The 25,628-nt window shown below is 36.6% G+C and overlaps 1 pseudogene; it reads right to left on the bottom strand.

Annotated features, from left to right (window-relative positions):
• Positions 1–5,743: 5,743 nt before the first annotated feature.
• The window catches only part of LOC149139315 (BTB/POZ domain-containing protein At5g48800-like), a 212,551-nt pseudogene continuing 192,666 nt past the window's right edge, over positions 5,744–25,628 (bottom strand).

The raw sequence follows: 25,628 nt of genomic DNA, 5'->3' as shown, positions 1-25,628 counted from the left end.
AGAGTATGGAGAAAAGGAACTAGAAGCATCAAAAGAAGAGGATATACATTAGGAACCAACCCTAGAGAAAGAAGAAATGAATCCGACCATATCTTGTAATGCATTGGTAGGAATTACCACTCCTCAAACTCTCAAGATAGAAGGATATATCAAGAAAAAAAAAGGTAACAGTGTTGATTGATTATGGTAGTACCCATAATTTTATTCATTGTAAGATAGCCAAGAATTTGAATTACTTTCTATATCCAATGCCAGAGTGTCAAGAGATGGTTGCAAATGGACTATAAATTGCTTAGGGAAGTTTTATAATATCATTGTAATCATGGATGAATATGTATTGAATAGTCCAATGCTTTCCATTCCAATGGGTGGTGTTGATTTTGTATTAGGAGTCCAATGGTTACAATCTTTGGGGACGATAGTTTTTAATTTTCAATAACTTTTCTTGAAATTTTCCTGGGAAGGGAAGGAAATTGAATTAAGGGGAATCGCAGGGAAAATGGGGAAGATAATCACCTCTAATTTAATGAAAAATATTTCGAAGAAAGAACAATGAGGCATAAGTACACAATTATGCTCACTAGATGTTCAAACATCGAAATCATCTATTCCTCTAGATCTCCAAAGAATCTTGGACAATCATTCCAAGGTATTTGAGACTTCGAAAGGACTCCAACTTATTTGTGATCATGATCATGCCATTCACTTGATTTTGGGAAGAGTTCCTCCAAACATGAGACCTTACAGATATCTCTATGCTCAAAAGAGTGAAATTGAATGTATGGTTGCAAAAATGCTAGAGGTAGGTATAATTCAACCTAACCAAAGTTCTTTCTCTGCTCCAGTTTTATTGGTACACAAGAAGGATGGATCATGGAATATGTGTCCAGATATATGGAGATCAACAAGCTCACTATTAAAGATAAATTTCACTTTCATCGCATTGATGAATAGTTGTCTGAATTACATGGAGAAATTTACTCCACCAAGCTAGATATTTGTTCAGGATATCATCAAATTAAAATGAATACTAAAGACATTCCAAAAACAACATTCATAACTCATGAAGGTCATTATGAATTTTTGGTCATGCCTTTTGGCCTTACTAATGTACCTTCCACATTTCAAGGTTTGATGAATTCCATTTTCAAGCCCTTCCTTAGAAAATTTTTGTTATAGTTTTTTCATGATTTACTAATCTACAACAAGTCTTGGAAGTATCATGTTCAACAGTTGACATGGTGCTCAAACTATTGGAGGATAAACAATTCTATGAAAAAACCTCCATATATTTCTTTGGGGTACAGGAGGTGGAATATTTGGGTCATATTGTAAATCATGAGGGTGTTAAGGTGGATCCTAACAAAATTAAATCCATCAAGGAATGGATAATCTCCACAACCCTAAAGCATCTTTGAATATTTCTCGAGTTGACAGGGTATTATCATAAGTTTATTAAGAATTATGGGAAAATAACAACACCTCTAATAACATTACTAATGAAAGATGCATTTTTTTTAACTCCAAAAGAAACTAATTCCTTTGAACATCTTAAATAGGCAATGTGCCAAGCTTTGGTTTTAGCTACCCTGGACTTCACAAAAACCTTTATGGTGGAATGTGATGCATCAGGAAATGGAATTGGTGTTGTTTTAATGCAAGAAGGAAGACCATTTCTTTTCAAAGTCATCTAATCAAGGGAAAATATTTACACAAACCTATTTAAGAGAAGGAAATGTTGGAAATACTACATGCCCTGAAGCAATGGCACCCTTACCTAATGGGAAGACACTTCAAGGTAAAAACATATCAAGATAGTCTTAAATACTTTTTGGAACAAATATTATGTTTAGAAGAGCACAAAAAATGGGTCACTAAGATGTTGGGTTATGACTTTGAAATCATCTACAAAAAAGGGAAGCAAAATGTTATTACAAATGCACTCTCAAGATGGGATAAGGATGTGGAAGCATTGCTCTATTCCATTTCTATTATCCAACCTAGCTAGATAACTGAAGCAAGGAAGGAATGGAAGAATGATGAAGAGGCCAAACACTCGTTAAAAAGTTGCAACAAGATCCTAGTACATCAGATACAATTATCTGGAAAAATGGCTCATTATGGTACAAAGATTGCTTATATATATGTAATAATTCCCAACTCAAACAAAATATTCTTATGGAATTGCACATGTCTCCTTTAAGAGGGCACTTAAGATTTCTAAAAACATACCACAAGGTCAAGAAGGATTTTTTTTGGGTTGGTCTTAAATATGATATTCATAATTTTGTGGCAGAACGTTTGGTTTGCCAACACAATAAAGTTGAGACAATTAAGACCCTGTGTCTGTTACAACCTTTAGCCATTCCAAGTTAGCGTTAGGAAAAGGTCTCAATGGATTTTATCATAGGTTTACCCAAGTTCGAAGGAAAGAGTGTCATCATGGTGGTAGTTGATATACTTACCAAGTATGAACACTTTTATGCATTATCTCATCCTTTTAAAGCCCTTAAAATTGCTACGAAATTTATGGAAACAATTCAAAAGCTACATGGAAACCCAAAAATTATTGTAAGTGATGGAATCCCATTTTCACTAGAAATTTTTGGACGGAATTATTTTCTTGTCTTGGTACTAAATTAGCTCATAGCTCATCTTATCATCCTCAATTTGACAAGAAAATTGAGATAGTGAACAAATGTTTGGAAAGATATATCTGTTGCATTATATCTTATAAACAAACAAAATGTGTCAAGTGGTTACATCTAGATGAATGGTGGTATAACACTTCCTTCCATTCTATAGAAAATGACCCCATTTATGGAACTGTATGGATATCATCCATCATCCTTCACATCATCCTTAAGAGAAAATTATAAGGTTCAAGCAGTGCAAGATCACATTGATCATCAACAACAAGTTCTCCAATCCTAAAATTTCACCTCACACTGACACAGAATCAAATGAAACAACAAGAAGATCAGCATCATAGTTAAAGAAGTTTTGACATAGGCGATTGGATATTTTTACGTCTACAACAATACAAACAAATGTCCCTCAAACAAGATAATAAGGATAATAAATCATAACCCAAGTATTATGGCCCTTATAAGGTGTTGCAAAAGATTGGTATTATGGCATATAAACTGGAGTTGCCTTCATCTTCCCGAGTACACCCAGTTTTCCATGTTTCATGCTTAAATAAGGTTGTCGATGACAAGCTCCCAGTTCAAACATTATTTCCAGAACTTTATGAAGAAGGAAAAATCATAATTGGAGCCTGAAGAAGTCATAGAAACAAGAACCCGACAACTACGAAATCAATCAATTTCAAAGTATCTCATTAAGTGGAAGAACTTACCTACTAAATATTCCACATGGGAGGATTAGAATTTTATACAGAAGCATATTGAACTACTCAAGCGTTGAGGACAACACTTTTTTGAAGGAGAGGGGCATGTCAAGTCCCTATAATACTAATGTAGTCCCCTTATTTTTCTTGTTATTGTAGCCCCCTTATTATTATTGTTGTGCCCATGTAGTCCCCATATTGTTATTGTTGTGCCCCATAGAAGCCCACTATTGTTATTATTATGTCCTTACATTATTATTATTATGTAGGCTTTGATTATATTTTGACCCCTTAAACTCCTATATATAGCAAGGAGGTCTTGTCATTTGTATCATCCAAGTATTGTTCATTTATGTAATGTAAAAAAGTTTTCCCCCTCAAAGAGGCTAATTTTTAAGTCATTGATCTATATTTTTTTCTTTTTTGTGATCTGGTTGCATAACACTTACCAAGGCCTATGAGTGTACATGTGTTTAAACGCTGAGAGATTTCAAGAAGTTGTGATGCTCTAGTGATATTTAAGTTGATAAATCTGTGAGGTTTATTTGTTGGTCATCACCTAAGTAGTGGCGTTTCTCGGGACTGATAAACCACTAGGAAACTAATTAGGTTGAGAAAATACTAGTTAGGTTGAGGCACCCCAATACTAGTGGATTTATATACACCTAGTGTAGCCTTGGTGTTGAAAGAACAAGTGTTAACACCATTAATAAGCTACCAGATAAGTGCACTCTTATCCCTACAGTAGTTAACACCATTAATAAGCCTTCCTTTATTCATGCATATCCTTCTCCATAATTGAACTGAGACTCTTTGTGCCCTGCTTGAACCTTTGTGCTATTTAATTGTTGGTTGAGTGTCATTGTGGTGTTATATTTAGGAGTTGTCGAGATATAACCTTAGAAATAGACCCTTTCCATGTGTGACTAGTTGAGAACTCCTAATAAATTACCTCCTTAGACTCTGAATCTGGATCAAGGGTGGACAAGTGCAAGAAAGGTTGCAATGAAATTCACCTATAATTGGGTGGAAAATTGAAGTCCCACTCTCAATTTCCTTTCATTTGAAGATAATAAGGTAAGTTGCTTACTTGTACACTTTTTGAACTAAAAAGATAAGTATTGATGTTATGTGATATATACATTTATTATTATTGTTAATGGAGGAATATGTTATTGTTGATTGTCTATGATGATATGCTTTGTGTATATGTCTAATTAACATGGTTATAATGATCTTGGGAGCCTTTGTGTTAGTTAATACGTTCATGACACAAATCTATTTGTATGGTCCTGCATGATGTGCTTGACTAAGTTGTTACAATGTGTTACTTTCATCGGATTGTATGTTATGGATAATTACATCTCTTATAGCATGTTTGTGACTATGATTGTCTTTTCTGAGTATGGACTAAGTATGGTGCATCATATGCTATATTAGTCGGATCTTGTCAATATGGATCTAGTTGATGAGGAAGCCAGGTTGAATTTTGGTCAAGAGGGTTGATTGTTACACTACTAGATGTTTAGTGGAAATGGGCTAAGACACAACTCAATGGTGGGGAAATCCAGTGTAGCTTCATGTTGAGTCGACCAAAGGACACTCAAATTTTACAGTCATTTAAGGCTCAATTTGAATCGATGAATCCTACCTTGTACATAGTTAGAAAGGTGTCGGATTCTCGTAATTAATGCACATTACATGGGGCCCATTATGGGTGAGCCTAGATTGTTGGGACACATAACTCATGTCATGTTAAAAACCAACAATATTTTGGCTTGTTCATTACTTACGTGTATTAAGTTGTCAACATAGGGGAAAGGCACCCAGAAGAGAAGGGTACATATTCATTGTTGTTGTCCTAGACCAAAGTTATGAGGGAATTGTTCAATTATATGTGTTAATATTACTTTTTTTTGGCCTATATAAATGTTTCAAGTGGCTATCAGCATTGAGTTTCCATCAACCTAGATTAGGGTCTCGACTAGATGTGTTAAGCTGACTATTGGATGTAAGTCAAATAATCATATTAAGTTGACTGGATCTGGTAAGTTGACTAGTCATATTAATTCAATTGGATCTATTAATTCAACTAGTCATGTTAAGTATATTTTTAATAGTAATTCATCTAGTCGTATTAAGTCAACTGGTTGGATTATTTCAACTGGTTTTGTCATGTTGACTAGTCGTGTTTGGTTGACTAGTTGGGTTATGTCGAAAAGCACTCGACAATCTAAGTATGATGGTTTATTCCAAATTTAATTCTACAATATTTGGAGAATGAATTTTAGAACCTGGTTTCCATAATGACACCATGGATGTCAGATTAGGATAAATTAACATGTCACATTCATCTTAAAAGGAATTAGAGGGTGGGAGGGGGTGTTACAATTAATGCAGTTCGTAACAAGTCAACAAAAGACTTATGGGCACTATATTCTTCTTTGAAGATAAGAGGCTAACAATAGTCTCCACAAGTATTCTTTTCTCATGCCCCATAGTGGAAAAAACATTTATATTTAACCTTTTGGTTGTGTCGCATACATGTTTCTTCTTGCTCAATCCTTTTAGAGAAATTTACGTATAATGCATAAGTGACACTCCAATTCTCTCACACCGCACACCTCTATATTTAATTATGTTAGACAAAAGATCGCGTTGAGAGGGGGGGTGAATCAATGCAGTGGTATGCTTATCATTTCAAAACATTTCATCAATTATTAATTATGTACCAATACATCAAAAAATGATTTGTGTCATGAAAATGAAAAAAACTATGCATCAAGAATCCATCATCACATCAACTCAAGAGAACACACGCCTTTATGTGGAAACCTTGTGAGAGAAAAAAACAAAATATTTTCTTCTTCTTCTTCAATTCATTTACATAAATTTATAGGAACTAACCTGTAGGAGGCACCAACCCTAAGATGTGCAAGAACCCACTTGCAAGAGACTACAAACTGATTGAGGTGCCCGCCTCCTTCTTTAACCTGGTGTGGACCTTTTTTCATAGTAGTTCACACTGGATCCATATGCTCTTCAATATAGGTCTTTCAAATTGATCATGTTGTTGTTGTTACATTGTTGGTATATCCTTCTCATCGCAACAATATTTTCATCAATATAGTGCCATGACAACTTTCCTTGATCCTTCTTTGGTCATATATACACCACCTGGTCAAGAAGCATGAAACATGTTCATAACCCTCAAAAACTAGAAGTATAGTTTTATTATATAAAAATGCATATGCATGGCTCTTCATAACCTTGAGATGAATCAATAGTGAATTTTGATCATTTCCCATCTTCTAGAATTTAGTTTGTCTAAAAAAACATTCTAAAAACCCATATAAAACTATATCAAAATTAATTGTTCGATAAAACAACAGAAACAGGGCACATTGTACAAGATAACCCTTTACGGTTTCTACAAAATGTAACTTTAAAGGTTTGAAAAAATGTACAAACTAGCACACCAATAACCTTATTAAACAAAAAAAATGGCATATATACCAAAGCTTGAACTGTCGACCTCTCATGTACAAACCACGCATCATTTCAATCTCCTTTCTCATTTTATTCGTTCCAATAAATATGTAGACTTCTTCAAATGGTGTGTCAATTTAAGGAGATGTCAAACAAGTAGCCTGATCCTACCATGAAAATGAGCAACATTGAAATAAAACGAGATCAAATAAAGACTCGACCACTAAACCTCATATGAGAGCTCAACCAATTATCTCCATAGAGCCAATGAATTGTTCATTCAACAATTGTATGGGTGTGTGTGTGTGTGTGTGTATGTGTGTGTGTGTGTTTGGATCCGAGGCATCTGGACCAACCTCAAGGTCAATGCTTGAGCCATGGTCTCTGGATACTTTCATACTAAGTCAACCATATGATCTTAACAATATTAACTTGCCCCTAAATTTTTGTACCACAGTCCTTTGGGCCTAGCCCTTTAAGACATGTGGCTTGACCCTTAGGGATCATGGTAATTAACATGTTGACTTTAGAATGGCATCATCATGCCATATGGTAGCTCATGAGAGGTGCCATGTGTCATAGATTTTTGGGCATTTGACCAATCAAAAATTTTCAGTTGTACCTTCCATTTGGTATTCATCCACACTACCACATCATTTTTCTAACATCATCAAGATGACCTGTCACCCCATGTCATTTCCACATCATCCTTTGTAGCCACATCATCTTCATTCATCTTGTAGATAACCATCATGCGCCACAGTACTACCATGTCATCATCATTGCCACATCATCGCTTCCATTCAACAACAACTCTACATGTGTATGCCCACTAGGTGTATGTCATGTGTCATGTCTTTATTTTTTCGAAGAGGGGATTTAAACTTCATGCATCATCAAATACAATATTACTTTCATTTATTATGTGACTACCAGATCTGTCAAATCTATGCATAGTTGCTCGACCCTTAATGAGATTAAACATCATGCAATTTGGGGTATTATTTATCGTTAATATTCCAGTGAACCCTAATCCGCTCTATAACATGTGAAACCTTTAACGAAATGTGGGTTTGTGCATTTTTCCTTAAGTTCAAGTCTTTTACCCAATGTTGATCTTTAAATGGCTATAACTTCCCATCTGGGAGGAGTTTTTTAGAGTGTTATATAGATTTGGAAAAGTATCAGGGATGATTATCCAACTATGCCATCCATAGACTCATTATGAAATCATAACTTTGAAAAAAACCAATAAAATTAAAAACTATTTGAATTCACTTGATGAGGGTGGTGAGCTCCAGTATTGTTGCAATAATGCTACAACTCCTGGGGCTTCCTGTCTCTTAATTTTATCAACCCGGTAGTTCGTACAAACTTGGAAGCGACGGTGCTGTATGCACAAGTACTAGCTCTTGTCGCAGCTGTCACTTGGTCAGCTGGCACAAGTCCGCTAGGGCTCAAGCCAACTTCTATAGGCTCTCAGAAGAAGCTTTCTAATTGATGGACGAAAGCTATTCTCAAAGGAAAGCTACTTTACTTGACAAAAATGAACTGAAAGCAAATCAAAGCATGTAAACCTAGGAAACCCTAATTTGACTAGTCTAACCTCTACAATGCAAATAATGTGAATAAAACTTCTACCAATGCTGTCATTACCTCTAATAAGTGAAAATGCATGGATCTAAGCTACTTGCATCATAAAAGACATGTTTTTGTATTTTTCCTTTAAGTGTATGGAATGATTGTGATTGTGTGCTAATTAGGGTTTGGTTGTGCAGATGGGATGGAGAAGGAAGGAAAGCGTGGGACAGGTTGGGAAGGTTCATAGAGGATCTAAGGGGTCCCTAACACCCTTCCAGAGAGTCTCACAAAGTTTGGCCGTCAAGGAACCATGTTTATGGGCTTCTACAGGAAGTCTGCAGGGGTTTCTACAGGAAACTAAGGAATTTCTACAGGATGTTTGGCCGTGAGGGTTTTGAGTGATGGTGAAGTGATGGAGCGGTATGGGAGGATAGGTGAGGTGGAGATGGGACTGGTGATGGCTCAGAGACAGAGAAGTCAGATGGGGAAAGAGTGCACGGAGTGGGTTGGTGAATGGAAGGATGGTATCTATGAAAGGTTAAGTAGATGGGGCTATGTGAGTAATAGAAGAGCTGGAGGTTGAATGAGCTGAACAGAGAGTGGCTGAGTGGCTTTAGGTGTGGTTGACAAGAGGAGGAAGGTAATGGAGTGGTATGGAGCAGTGCAGATGAAACAAATTGTTTATGAGTGTCACCAAAACGAGAATGCTTCAACCTGAGCTACCTGTGACATAAAATCAATGAACAGCAATATAAATTGTGAAGGAAACTCATGCATGGCAGTGGAATGAAGAAGTAATGCTAAATATAAAAGTGCATGAATGGATCTAAGTAATGCCTCAGCCTACTTCCAAACAACTACAGCAATTCTAACTGATAAAACCAATCTGTTTGACTTCTACAGGAAATCCAAATCAGCAACTATACTCGAATGCATGTAGAGGAAAATGGAAACGAAATGCGAAAGGAACAATATTGATACAAAGGAAGGAGGCCTGAGCTCTCAGGTTGGGCCCAACCCCGAGAGCTTTAGGCTCCTTTAAAAACTCAAAATCTGATCCAAAACTGCTTGCTTTTATTCATAATCAAAAGTCTAATGTCATGCCAAAACTGGCTTACAAAGAGCGAAAACCAAATTGACTAACTAGCTGCTACGAAATGACTAATTACTAGCTACCAAAAATGACTACCAACTAGCTAACAAAAATGACCAACCACTAGCTAACAGAAATGAGGCCCCAAGCCCTCTTATTTATACAATTTGAGGACCCAACAGTCCTCCTAAAAGTTAGGGACTTGGCTGCCCAAGACTTGTAGTTAACAACAGTCCAACTTGACTTGCTTGGCTGCCCTTGAGCTCATTGATTTGGTGGCCTTTGAACTCCGAGCTGATGGTGGAGAATTCGAGGTAAGGGTCCATAAATGAGGGGGACACCTTCCTACAAATCCTCTAGCATTGTTCTCCCACGAATTTGGCTGCCAAGTGCTCATTAAGACCTTCAATTTTGTCTCCAAGTTGACCAACAAGGCTACACAAAGCACCCATTAGACTTGTTGGCATAATGACTAACCAAATTCACTCTATTAACATAAAAATAATCAAAAACATGCAATAAACAAATGAGAATGGTGGACTAAGCCAAATTAGGAGGTTGAATGAGCCCAAATAATTGTACATTTTTGGGGCTCATCAGAGGGCATGCAAGATATTAGGCTATCATACAACTTCCTTTGATTCATGCATGACACTATTATTTCATTAAGAATCCCCTTTAGCATCAATGACATTAGTTGTCATAAATGACAACACTATGTGCAAAAATATCCCCTTTTGTCATTGATGGAAACACCAATAGACATTGATAGTCATTGATGGTAATGGACTAAACCCCCCCTGACATGCTACAGAGGACTTCCCGTGGCTAGCTATGAATATTCTTCCTAATTGATCCTACTTTCTCTCCTTCAATATCTACTTGTATGTTGCTTCAATGTCTTCTTATCATTGTTTGCATTCTCTCCCCCTTTCACATCAATCGAAAAGGGACATGGTTTCCTACTAATGCTCCATGATTGTTCCTGAACCTTTCTTTGGACTTGATCCTATTGTAAATGGAGTCCCTCCCTAATACCATGATTCCTTTGTGCATAATCTCTTCACCTGTAAATTCCTACCAATGTTCTATAATTGTTCCTAAAATATATTGTATAATTGATCAATGAAATCTCCCCTTGAGAAGATGCTTCTGATAATATACATATTCCTCTAGTCAAAGGTTGTAGGACAACCCTTTGTAGCCTTGGATGATATTAGTGAGATAGTTCTTCCTGTGAGGAATAGATTACTCCCTTCATTTATCTAATATATTCAAAAATTTCTCTTGGAATTGGCTTAGTAAATATATCAGTGGTCTACTCTTTGGTTGGAATATATTTCAATCTGGATAACTGATCTGCCACTTGTTCTCATAGAAAGTGATACTTCATGGGAATATACTTTGTTTTCGAAAGCATGACAGGGTTTTTTGAGATGTCAAATGCACTAGTATTGTCAAAAATGATAGAAAAATATGATCACCACTTTCTTGAAGGTATTGTAGATTTTGTTTCATCCACAATACCTGATTATAGCAAGTGATTCATCCAATATAGTCTGCTTCAACAGTATACAAAGAGATTGAGGATTTTTTTTTGTCGGTCCAACAAACAAGGCACTTTCCCAGAAAGAATGCTCCTCCACTAGTGCTATTTTTTTCATCCACACTTCCATCCCAATTTTCATCTGTATAGGCCTTAAGAGTAAGGTATGTTCCCTTGGGATACCATAAGTCGTAATCCATGGTGCCTTGCAAGTACTTGAATATTCTTTTAACAACATTCACATGATATTCATTTGGACATGATTAAAACCTTCCTACCAATCCCATAGCTTGCATGATGTCTTGTCTTGAAGTTGTTAAATAGAGAAGAATTTTTATCATTGACCTGTACATAGTTTCATTTACTTCAGGATACTCATCATTTTTGTCGAGTTTACAACCTATAACCATGGGATTTCTCACAGAGGCACAATTTTCCATTCCAAACTTTTTCATAATATTTTTAAGGTATTTAGACTAGCATATGAAAATTCCTTTTTTGAATTGATTAACTTGTAATCCTAGGAAGAAGGTTAATTCCCCTAGCATGGACATCTCAAATTATTTCTGCATACTTGTTACAAGCTCCTACTCATGGTATCATCATCAACACCAAAATAATATCATCCATATAGACAATGACTAGCATGTTACCTTTTTTAATCTTGACATAAATATTTCTATTGGCAGTGCCTCTTTTGAAACTATGTTGTTGAAGATAACCATCCAATCTAGAGTACCATGTCATGGGAGATTGTTTTAATCCATATATTTTTTTCTTTAGTCTACATACATAATATTTGTCTTTTGTCAATTTAAATCCCTCTGCTTTCTCAAAATAGACTTCCTCTTTGAGTTCCCCATTCAAGAATGTTGACTTCAACTCCATTTGATAAACCTTGAATCCTTTGAAACAAGCAAAGGCTAGAAAAATTATGATACCTTCCAGCTAAACTACTAGAGAAAATGATTCATCGATATCAATTCCTTCAACCTGATCATAACCTTTGAATATGTCTTTCTTTATTCCTCACAACCTATCCATCATCATTGATCTTGCTTCTATAAACCCATTTGGTTCTAATTACATTTTTACCTTTACGTTTTGGAACACATTCCCAAGTCTGGTTCTTGTCATTTTGATCCATCTCCTCATTCATATCTTTAATCCAATGCTCATCCTTGTTAGCTTGTGCACAATTTTGGGGCTCCATAAGAGATACAAAAGCTAGGCTTCCTTGATATGATGCATTGAAAAGCTTCCTTCTAGTTTGAACTCCTAAAACTTTGTCTCCTGGAACTTTATTGTTTGGATGATTTTTATGTACATATCTAGATGTAGTATTTATGTGTAAGGGATCATATTCCTCTCTTTGATCTTCTTTGAATTCTTCATATTCTTGTTCTCTTAATGTTGATCCTTGAAAGATAGTAGGATTAGTTTGAGCTCAGGGAATAAATTCACTATGAGGCAATTCTTAATCTACTTTCACATTAATGATTTCAATGACTTCACATTATTTTATTATAGCACATGTACCCCTTGCTTTAATAGGCATATCCTAGGAAGATTTTTTCATCAGATCTGGATTAAAATTTCTCTAGTTTTTCTTCATTCACTTTGATGTAACGTTTTCTTTGAAATGATTAACTATGGTTGGTCTTCCTTTCCATAACTTGTAAGGAGTTTTAGTGTGTTTTTTCCTAATTTAAGGTTTGTTCAAGATATACATAGTTATATTTATTGCTACTCCCAAAATATGATTTGGTAGTTCATCTTCAAAAAGAATAGATATGTTTTATCCTAAATTATTATGCTCTTCCTCTCAACACCACAATTCTGCTAAGGTGTTCTTGTAATAGTAAATTTTCTTCTAATTCCATGATGTTCACAGATTTCATCGAATTCATGGGAGGTGAATTCTCCTCCTTTATCAATCCTTAGACATTTAATCTTCAAATCCTTTTCATTTTCAATAAGAATGCCTTGAAAACCTTAAATTTCTAAAAGTTTCATATTTTTCTTTCAGAAAACTAACCCAAGTCATTCTTGTCAAATCATCTACAAACAACATGGAATACCTTTTTCCTTTTAGAGCACGCATTTTGGATGGTCCGCAAAGATCTATCTAAATAATTTCAAATGGTTGGTGTTAGCACTTGAAATTTCACCTCAGGCTGAGAAAGGTAAACCTCAAGGCTACATCAAACCATTCAGCCTCGTAGCTAGCCCTACGGGGCAGGAGAAGGCTCTCTCTGGTCAATCTCGGAATATCTTCAATGGGATGAGATGACCAACAAGGTAACACTGATATTAGGCTAGTAAACTGATAAAAAAGGTTGATTTTGGGGTTTTTTGGGTCTTTGGTGGCAGATTGAGGAATTGCAATTTTGGGTGCGGGGATTGGACACAGTTTCTGCAGGGGGTTCTTTGGGGCGAGGTAGGAAACCGTATTGATGCCTTAAACTGAGATGGATGATCAGGAATGAAAGAGGAGGAGCTAAAGAGAGCAAAAAATGACTTTGAATTCCCTTTAGACAGTAGAAAACATTGAAATTAAACAAATTTAAAAGCAGAGCATGGCTAGCATGAATTCATACTTTAACACTTCATTTGTTTAATGTGCAGCAGTAAAGAAAGGAAATGAATCACATAACAAAGCTTACAAGAACATGAAGAAACACACCATCAACACATGAGTCCACAAGAATCCCAAAGATGACTGCAAAACCCTGGTCTTCCTTAGCCAAAAATTGCAGAGATACAAGTGAAATAATACAATGATAGCTTCTCCCTCAAGAGTCCAACCATGAAAATGAGCAAGAAAGTACATAATATAGATGATCTAACCTCTTTCCCTGCCTCCATGGGTCGAGCTCACTATCCTAGGAGCTGTTTCAACAACTTCTAAACTAGACACTAGAAAATAGGCAGTCAAAACAACTTGCCTCTATAAACTTGGAAACCAGTTCATACATTCAATTTTTACCCTTTACATAAATGAATCTTCTAGAAGTGTTAAACAAGAGTAAAAGTATCTAAAAAGTGTCACAATTACATCCAAGAGGACCATCATTAACCTCAAAAAGTCAAAAAGAGTCAAATCTGCGTTTTCTGGGCTGAACAAGTCAATTCTGGCAAAATCTGCTCAACGGGTCGCGCCCCTTTGGAGCTCTGTTTGAGGCACTTGAAGGTGTCAGAATTGGGTGAAGGATAGCTCGTTGGAAAGGCCTGTGAGTCTACTTTCCAACCCAACTGGAATTTTAGGATTTGGAGGTCATTTTCCCTGTCAAAACTTAATTCTCCCAAGACTGGTTTCAGCAACTCAAAAAAGGGGCAGAAAGTCAAAGTTTGCATGTATTTTGACCTTTTGGAGGCCCAAAACTCCATAAAAACTCAAGTCCATCCATGGGCATATGTAACTTTACATAAAAAATCAGGAAATGCTAAGTTTTTGTGAAAAGGAGTTGCCATGACAAAGGGTCTCACCGGGGGTGAGACCCGTTGAGGAGCCAAAACCTGTAAATTTCCAAAAAATGCCAAAATTACCCAAAATTCTCAAAAAATTTTGGGATTTGAGCTGTGACTAGGCTAATGAGTGCCATGATCCTTGAGAGAATCCTCAGCCAAGATACGGAGGGGATTTGGCTTCTTTCTCTGTTTTTGAGCCTTGGTCAACCTCCTTGGATCCAGCGATTGTAATTTTGGCATTTCTCTAAAACCATGACACCTGTGCAAAAAGTGAAGGAGGTTTTTCTTCTTTGGAATGTTATGGACAAAAACCTCTCTCAGATTTCCAAAATTCATCTTTTATTTCTCTGAAACATCATTTGAGTGCAACTTGTCCCCATGTGTGAAACAAGGGATTTTGTCGAAATGAAGCGAAATGAAGGGGATAGTGGGCTTCTAAATTCTTGGGAAAATTTTTGGGAGTGGGGAGGGATGTTAGGAAGCAGGGAAAAGTGGAATCTCCGAGATTGAGTGAGGGAAAGGGGTCGAAAAGGGAAAAACACAGGCCAAACCTAGAAAATTGCCAGGTTGTAGCTAGAAACTAGGGTTTGTGCAAAAATGAGGAATTTGGCAGATCTAAGGGATGGGAAGTGTTTGATAAGGTACTTTAAGGATAGCGAAAGGTGTATGAACATCAGGAAACAAGTTTTGCCGATGATTTGACCATCCAAGAGAAATTGCCTTCAAAACCCTAGGAGAGGGAAATGACCTTGCCTAGGTGCAACTGAAGCATGAACAAGGTGTGAAATGACTCATTAGACACTGACATGATAATGAAAACCCTATGAATGATGATAAACTCAGCTGAATGGTGACATGGATTGGCATTTGGGCAACTTTGAAAACAGTGAGAGCAAACCCTAGACCTAATGCCTAGTGACCAAATTTTGCTTGAAGACTCACTGAAATGACAAAATTTGACCTTGACACTTCAAAATCACTTTGTAAGAGCATATTTGATCACTGGAGGAAGGCTGGAAAGACTGACACTAACAGTTGGGATATTGAATATTCTTTTGTCTTGAAGAAGACTTTATTTTTCTTCCCAAACTGACATGATTTGCAAACATCATTTTAAGGTTTTGAAATTATGGGCATGTGCCTGATGACCACTATTAGGTTGTCAAAACTAATTTGTCTTGGCCTTTTATGGCATAACTAGCTTTCATCTATTCTTCCAATGCAACATTTTTCAATTTCAAGTCCGTCAAAGATGTATACATTTTCATCGGTCCTATTAATTTTGGCTACCAATTTTCCAGTATTTAAGTTCCCAATTTCACATGTTTTGGAGTTGAACGTGACATTGAACTCTTTATCACACATATGATTGACACTTAAAATATTATGTTTCAATCCTTCCACATACAGGACATATTAGGATTCAGTCCTTCCATTATCAATGCGAACAATTCCTTTTCCTGTGATTCTTGTAGATGCATTGTTTCCAAGGATTACCTTACCTCCATTTATCTCCTTTAGGCTCATAAACTTGTTTTAATCCCTTGTCATGTGCCTTGAGAAAGCATTCTCAGCATACCATTTATTTTCTTACTTTTGAGCATACAGCATGAGACCGCTCCTTTCTTCTTTATCCTTCCACATCTTAGGGGAGCACCCTTCCTTCCTTTGATTAATTTTACAATCCCTAGCCTTGTGCTCAAAATTGTGGCATATAAAACATTTGATGTGACATTGAAAAGGAGAAAAAGGTGTTCTTCCACTTTTACCAAACATTCTTCTACAGAGGTTACTTGAATAGCTACAATTAGTTTCCTTATGACCAAATGTATAGCATATATAACAATAACCATGAAAGAATGTATGTTACCTGGATGATTGTTCCTTACTACATATTTTGGCCTGGTTCCTTCCTGATTTTTCCTTGCTAATTATCTTGTTGGATCTATCTCCTTGTTTAGGAGGACAATTTCATCATCCATTTCTCTTAGTTGCTTTGACAAGATTTCATACTTCCTTTTGAACTCTTCCAACTCAATTTCCTAAGGCAAGACCGAATTTTCATCTGGATCCACATTTCCAAGACTCCTTAGATCGACCTTCCAATAGTTAATGGTTCCTGAAGGAACCTACTCTAATACCAGTTGTTATGCAATATATCACACTCAAAGAGGGGTGAATCAATATAGTGGAAAACTTATCATTTCAAAAAAATTCATCAATAATTAATTATGTACCAATGCATCACAAAATGATTTTCATCATAAAAAAGAAAGAAATTATGCATCAAGAATCCATGATGACATCAACTCAAGATAAAACAAGCTTTTACATGGAAACCCTTGTAAGAGAAAACAACATATTATTTTTGTCTTCTTCTTCAATTCATTTACATAGATTTATAGGAACCAACCTTCTGGAGGCACCAACCCCAAGATGTGCAAGCACATGCAATAGGCTACAATCTAATTGAGGCATCAACCTCGAGAATGTGCAATCACCCACTTTCAATAGGATACAAACTGTTGAGGCACCAACCTTAGTGGAGGCACCCACCTCCTTCTTCAACCTGGGGTGGACCACTTTTCACAATATTTCAAACTGTATCCACATGATTTTTAATATAGGTCTTCAAAATAATCATGTTGTTGATGTCACAATGATGTCTAAAAACACACCCCCTTACACCCATAGACCACACTAGGGATGCAAGGAGGTTGTTACTATGTTGATCCAACCTCCAATTTCGATTATGGAAATGGGGTTCAATATTTTCAAACTTTTTAAAACTTAAAAAACTTAAAATGGATAACACTATTGCATTTGTCTCACCAATAACTTTACAACGATATAACATTTACCTCAATCTGATTCCCAGATTGAAATTTATGGTCATTTAAAGATTGCCATATTAAACCTTTCCATGTAACTTAATCTACCACATTGCACCCATGTGCCCTCCATGTGGTGTTCACGTGGATACCCAAGTCATTGGTATGTCACATTCCATGGTCATTCGTGTCATTCCAACTACCAACTCATCATGCCATCTCATAGTCACATAAACCTCCCTTTTTATATATACACATTACACACAACTAGGTACTGTGGAGGGGATCTTCCACTGCCACATCACCAAGGAATAAAATCTTGGGATTTCTTTCCCATGCCTCTCAATGAACCTCTGAGCTCTAGGAGAGAAAGATGGATAGCCCCATGTTTTAATTGATGAAATTTCAATTCCCATCCTGAGACATAAATCTTAAGGAAAATGAATCAAGCACCCTTTAAACCCCATGTCATGCCTTCCACATGGCCTCCACCGAAAGTGCCATGTGGCACTCATTTTTATCCCACTTTGCCATGGAAAATGATTGAATTTGGGTGCCACATGTCACCATGTCGTGGCACCATGTCACCCTTAGCATACATCATTATTCATGCTATAGTGGGTCCCATCACGGTCACAACCCTTTGTAATTTATGACCTTTACGTTATAGTGAATTTTGGTATTCGTGACCCTTTGTTAATCGTTTTGGCATTTTTTGCCTTAGCTCTCATCTGACAGCCCTAAAGGCCTAATTAACCAATGACTCAAATTTAAATGTAGAATCCCCCTCCACTTGTTGAAATGGAAAGGGAGATTATGCTATCATGATTCCCATGTGAAGTACCATTCCCCCTGACCTTTTGATGACCACAATTTAAATGTGGACCCCTCCCCCTCCCCCTCCCCTTGCTGACCTAAAAGGGTGGTTCTGCTATTTAATCCTAGTATTCCAATAAGCGATCAACCTATGCCATTGATTTACATAAGCACCAAGACCCCCCAACACCTCATTCTAGTGCTTGACCATATGGCTTAATAAGGCTCGAGGCCCCTTTTCCTCCAAAACTTTAGAATCTCTAGCCCCTGCATGAATGTATATATATAAATATAATTATGACTCGGTCTTTACCAAAGCCTCTATTTCTTCCCTCATGAACTTAACATGGCACCAAAACATCTCTCTCTCTCTCTCTCTCTCTCTCTCTAGCCTTTGTTTCTTCCCTCATGAACTTAACATGGCACCAAAACATCTCTCTCTCTCTCTCTCTAAAGCCTCTGTTTCTTCCCTCATGAACTTCTCTCTCTCTCTCTCTCTCTCTCTCTAAAGCCTCTGTTTCTTCCCTCATGAACTTCTCTCTCTCTCTCTCTCTCTCTCTCTCTCTCTCTCTCTCTCTACATATATTTTATAGGTGAAGTGGGGCGCTATCCATTCTGAACTTAAAAAGAGATTTCTCTCTCTCTCTCTCTCTCTCTCTCTCTCTCTCTCTCTCTACATATATTTTATAGGTGAAGTGGGGTGCTATCCATTCTGAGCTTAAAAAGAGATTTCTCTCTCTCTCTCTCTCTCTCTCTCTACATATATTTTATAGGTGAAGTGGGGTGCTATCTATTCTGAGCTTAAAAAGAGATTTCTCTCTCTCTCTCTCTCTCTCTCTCTCTCTCTCTCTCTCTCTCTCTCTCTCTCTCTCTCTCTCTCTCTCTCTAAAGCCTCTGTTTCTCTCTCTCTCTCTCTCTCTCTCTCTCTCTCTCTCTCTCTCTCTCTCTCTCTCTCTCTCTCTGAAACTATATGTCAAGCCTTTCTCTCTCTCTCTGAAACTATATGTCAAGCCTTAACGTTAATATGATAAAATCATCATCACATTGTCAAGATTAAATGTATTCATAAAATTCAAAAGAAAATTAGACTACGCCATAAACATTCATACAACGTTCACTGGTACATAAGGCATAAGAAACACGTATTTTAACTAACATCTTATATTAGGACTATGAATTTCCACCTAACCTTAGATTGGTCTGCATTGTGGAATTTCTTGCAACCAATCACACCTCATACATATTCTAGAGCTTGAGGAGGAATGGTCAAAGGATAAACTAATGTTTCTATCTAAAACAAGGACTCCAGAGGTTGCACTACCTCCACCCACCAACTAGACAATTTAAACCAACTGAAAAATGGAATCCAAAGGCCCAAACTCCACCCATTAGCTACTTGATCAATAGTTTGAAATAAGGAATCCAAAGGCCTCTCAACCTCCACCCACCAACCAAACAAGGGAATCCATATGTTCTTCATCTCCATCCTCAATGTAATGTCCATAGTGGCTCCACCCATGATTGGGAATCTAGAACACACTGTAATGAAACTAGAATAAAAATAAAAATAAATAAAATACAAATCTCCAGAAAACTTCTTACTAGGAATCCATGAGATAATCCTCCACCCCAACTGTCAAATGAATCCAAATATTAACCATCCCCACCCTCCAACCAATTAAGGAATCTAGAGGGCACTACCCATCACTTGAGAGATGTTTTTCCAGCTTTCAATGCTAAATCAAAATATCAATCTTCTTCTTTCTTATATATCTCCCCTTTTTTTCCTCCCCCTTGGCGCTCATCCTCCTCTCCTTCTCTTCCCAAGTCCATGATGATCGATCTCCTCCTTTCTTCTATGTACCCCTCTACAATCTCTTCCCTCCTTTCCTTTCATGCCTATATGATTTCTTTTCCCTGTTTGTTCATGATTTTTTACGCTATTGAAGTGGTTTCATGTGCCTCTTGTCTCCCAATAGCCTTTCTTGTTTTCTTTTCTATTATTTTCATGTTGTAAAATATGGACAACTGTGTCCTACGTGCTCTCATCCATTCACTGAATTCTCAATAGTGTGGTCATCTCCTCTTTAAATTGTTATCCCTTCTTGCTTGTATATTGTAACAACAAGAGGCATGTTTTTTTTGTTGAAAATGCAACAAGATGATGGAGCTTAGTGGAAAGGAGTCACCTTCACTAAGTGGGTCCGCAGGCTATTTTTGGCGCAAAGTCTATTTTTAGACATATGGATCACGGTCTATGAGTTGCAGGATGTTTTTTATGGATGATTGGTCATGTTGGGAAAAATAGATGGACTTCTATTTTTGGTTCACAGCAAAGTGATCAGAGTCTATTTTTAGACTGTCAGGCTAAAAATAGAAACAGTCAAATATTATTAGCCCTTAGTAATATTTGGACTCTAAACATTATCTTATTCTCTTGGAGCACTTCAGTTCGAGCTACGGATGTGGCACATGCAGCTAACAAAAGGAATCATGTGGTTTCTTATGTGTTAGTTGAGTTATTGCATGGAGGACTTCAATTAGAACTCATGCATGTGAGTTCTGTGGAGTTGGATGTGGAGTTGATGGAGTTGTGTTCAGTTTGACTTAGTTGAACTAGTTGTATTTAGTCTAACTAAAGAATACACTAGTGATGAGTTGTGTGAATTGATTTTTAATTAATTCAATAATTATTAACTCATAAAGAAACTAAAGAATACATCAGTTAACTCAGTGCATGGACAGTTCAACAAAGACAGGTGTTAGAGGTAATTGAAAGGGTGAGTTGTGACTATCAGTTGTGCATGAGATTTTGCACATGCATGGATTGAGTTATGCCAATGAGGACTGCGCAGTGTGGGCCAATATCAAGGAAATTATAGCTTGTGCTCACGTGATTTTGGATCAGCCAAGGTAAATAGGAGTTTGGATCAGCCATTCATCATTCATTCTCTTGCAGGATTGTGCAATGGAGGCAGGCAAAGCAGCGGAGGATATTTGAACCTATGACTTGTTCAAATTTGAGCTAGTTTTGTGTGTAACAGGTGGAGATAGTACTGATTACTTGTGAGGAGTATTGTACTATGTATTGTTACATGTTCTCAATCATTATAATATACAGATAGTGTGGGGTTTTCAGCTATATGCTTTCCCCGGGTTACATACTGTGTTAATGTGCACATGCGATTGATGTTTCATTGTTTTTAATGTTGCTAGATTGATGATCAACATAGAGGAGATTATGTAATGTGCATTTATTCCGCAATAGTGTATAATCGAGATAATCTCTGTGAATAAGTACCTAATTATTCAAAATTTCTACATTTTTTCCTTAATCTTTGTTGAGTTAATTTATATAAATTGTCCTCTTAGGAATGCTTTCCACCCTCCCATGGTTGTAATTTGGTTAACTCAAGCTTCCACCTAATCCCAAGCAATATCCTTCCTCAGCTCTAGAAATCAGTCCCAATCTCATCCCATTTCATTATAGCAAATAATTACAGTAATTATATTAAGGGAAAAGGAGCCAGGGGATGTCATAGACCCCTCACCCTTGGAGGAACATTACCCTCATTGTTCTATAATTGAACACAAAATGAAAAAAAAAAAAACCTTTAAACCTAACAAAACTAATTTGGAGCATTATATACACAACTATATACAACATTTACAAATTTATTTACATTTTCCTCAAGAAGTAAACAAAAATGGATATGTTTCTCACATCTAATCATCCATTTCCCATGTGACTTCCTCGGGCCCAAAGTTCCTCCACTACTCTTTGACTTTCTCGATTACTCGATTATGGAGCATGTGCTTCCTCTAGTCCAAGATGCACAAAGGTTTCGGTTAGAACTCTCCATTGGGTTCTACCTGTAGTACAGACCAATCAATCACATGATTAGCATCATCTACATATGTTTTAAGAAAAGTGACATGGAAAACATCATGAACTTTTAGTGATGGTGGTAAGTCCATCCTATAGACCATTGCCCCTATCCTTTCAAGCACTTAAAATGGCCCACAAAACCATGGTTCTAGCTTGGCATAGGACCCTATTTTCAATGAGATCTTCTTGGGCCTAATGCTCAAACACACATGCTCCCTAACCTTGAAATATTTATGCACTCTATGTTATTTTTCATAGCTCTTTACCCTGTCATGTGCCACCTTAAATTTCCTTCTAATATTTGTTGTTCCTTGTTCCATTTATTTCAACATATCAGACCTAATAAGAATCATATTCACTGGATCACTCCAGCTAGTAGGAGTGTTACAGATCCTCCTATAAAGTTCTTTAAATGTGCTCATTTTTAGAGACTCTTGGTACCCATTATTGTATGCAAATTATACGAGTTGAAAATATTCTTCCCACTTCTTCAACTAGTGCATTACATACATTCTTAGCATGCCCTTAAGGAATCTATTGGTCCTCTATGTTTTCCCATGATTTTTTGGATGGCATGATGTGCTAAAAACCAACTATGTCCCCAAGCCTGTAAATAATTCTTTCCAAAACTTTGAAGTAAATTTGGCATTTCTATCTGAGATAATATTCTTGGGAACTCCATGCAACCTTACGACTTCCATTATGAAAAAATTGATCCACACCCCTTTTTGAATTAGTAGATTTGACTGCTACAAAGTGAGCCACCTTGCTCAATTTGTCAACAACCACCATGATTGCATCATGTTGTTTAGATGTCCTTGGAAACCCACTGGAATAAGAATGGGGTGAAATAAACCAACTGGGTGCTTGCACTTGGCCTTCACTTGCTAGCACTCTATGCACTTAGAAATAAAATCAGCCACATCTCTTTTCAAATAGGGCCAATTATAATATTTCCTAATGTTTGTTATAGTACTTTGGTAACTTAGGTGGTTGGAATATGGCTTTTCATGAAACTCCATTAATATGATATTCTTTAGATTTCTTTCATTTGGCACATAGATTCTATTTTTGAATTTAATCAGTCCAGCTTTTATAAGGCAATAGTCCTTGTCCTTTTCACTATTGAACTCTTGTTGTAGATTTTCCTTTATTCGTAGATTATTTTCCATCATGTTGACCTGCATTTTTAATTCTTTCTTCAATGTCAGTTCCATAAGAACTCATGGCTACTACATGGAACATTTGCACTCTCATGTTGAGTGCATCAGCAACTAAATTTTCTTTAACTTTTATGTATTTAATTCAAAATCAAATTCACTAATTATGGCCATCCATATATCTTTCTTAACATTCGATTTATGTTGATCAAATAAATACTTCAGCCCTCCATGATTAATCATTAAAATACATCTCCTACCAAGGAGATAAATCCTCCACATTTTTAATGCATGGATGATGGCAACCAATTATGAGTCATGAGTTACATAGTTTTGCTTGTGCTCATTTAGCTTTCTTGATTCATAGCATGCTGCTTGGTCTTCTTCAATTAAGACTCCACCCTGTCCTTCCTTATAGGCATCCATTCACACTACAAAAGCCTTATATAGGTTTGATATTCATAGTATTGGTACATTGGTGAGAATTACTTCATCTAATCGAAGATTGTAACATGTTTGGCTTTCCAACATTCAGAATTCTTCCCCTTCCTTTTCAAGGTTGTAATTGGATGACCAATCTTGGAGAAAGTCTTAAGGAATATTTTTCATTAGCATTCCAGCCCCATAAAGGACCTAATTTCAACTACATTCTTCAGTGTCAGCAATTTCATGATGGCCTTAACCTTCATTGGATCAGTAGCTACTCCCTCCTTTGAATCTATATGTCCCAAGTAATAGATTTGTGACTAAAAGAGGTCACATTTATTAAGATTTGCATAAAGCTTATGTTCTCTTAGCAGTCATAATATTGTGGTTAAATGTTCTACATTCTCCTCCTTGGTCTTTGAATAGACCAAAATGTCATCAACGAATACCACTAGAAATTTACCCAAGTTGGGCGTAGCACATTATTCATTGTTATGAAACCATCTCAAGAAAAGATAGATCAACGCCTTAGATTTCAGCCTCTTCGAGGGGGCAACCTCCTTTACATTACATAAATGAATAATTCTTGGATGATTCAAATGAAAAAACCTCCTTTCTATATATAGGAGTCTAAGGAGTCACAATATAATCCAGCCGACCTAACAATAATAATATAAAGCCACAAAAATAACAATAGAGGGATTCTATGGGGCACAGAAATAACAATATGGGGGTAATAGGGGCACAACAATATAAATAAGGGGTATAACTACAATAGTAATGGGGTAATCACTAGTATTATAGGGACCCAACATGCCCCTCTCCTTCAAAAAAGTGTTGCCCTCAACGCTTGAGTAGTTCTGGATACTTCTGCATAAAATTCTCATCCTCCCATGTGGAATCTTCAGCGGATAAGTTCTTCCACTTGATAAGATACTCTGAAATTGATCGATTTCGTAGCTGTCGAGTTCTTGTTTCTGTGACTGCTTCCGGTTCCAATATAATTTTTCCTTTCTCGTCAAGTTCTGGCAATATTGTTTGAACTGGGAGCTTGTCGCCTATAACCTTCTTTAAACATGAAACATGGAAAACTAGGTGCAATCGAGAAGCTGCAGGAAGCTCCAATTTGTATGCCATAGTACCAATCTTTTGCAACACCTTGTACGGACCATAATACTTTGGTGATAATTTATTATCCATCTTAGCTTGCTTTAGGTACATTTTCTTATATGGTTGTAGCCGTAGGAATACCCAATCACCTACATCAAAACTTCTTTCATTGCGATGTTGATCTGCCTGTTGTTTCATTCTATTTTGTGCCAACACGAGGTTATCCTTTAAGAGTTGGAGGACTTGTTGTTGATGTTTGATGTGATGTTCCACTGCCTGAACCTTAGAATTTTCTCTTAAATATGATGTGATGGATGGTGGTTGATACCCATAAAGTGCCATAAATGGGGTCATTTTTGTTGTTGTATGGAAGGAAGTGTTATACCACCATTCAACCAGAGGAAACCATTTGACCCATTGTGTCTGTTTATCAGATAAAAAGAAACGAAGATATCCTTCCAAACATTTGTTTACTATCTCAGTTTTCCCATCAGATTGAGGATGATAATACGAGCTATGAGCTAACTGAGTACCAAGACAAGAAAATAATTATGTCCAAAAATTTCTAGTGAAAATGGGATCTCTGTCACTTACAATAATCTTTGGGTTTCCATGTAGCTTTTGAATTGTTTCCATAAATGCAGTAGAAACTGTACTGACTTTAAATGGATGTGATAATGCACAAAAGTGTGCATACTTGGTAAGTCTATCAACTACCACCATGATGACACTTTTTCCCTTAGACTTGGGTAAACCTGTGATAAAATCCATTGAAACCTCCTCCCAACGTTGGCTTGGAATGGATAAAGGTTGTAGTAGAACCGGTGTATTAATTGTTTCAACTTTATTTTGTTGGCAAACCAA

The sequence above is a fragment of the Pinus tabuliformis genome, chromosome X (genome assembly GCF_031772625.1).
Source record: "Pinus tabuliformis cultivar Carrire ecotype Pingquan chromosome X, CPIR1, whole genome shotgun sequence".
Taxonomy (NCBI): Eukaryota; Viridiplantae; Streptophyta; class Pinopsida; order Pinales; family Pinaceae; genus Pinus; species Pinus tabuliformis.
The sequence above is the reverse complement of the archived record's forward strand: the minus strand, read 5'-3'. Positions and strand labels throughout refer to the sequence as shown.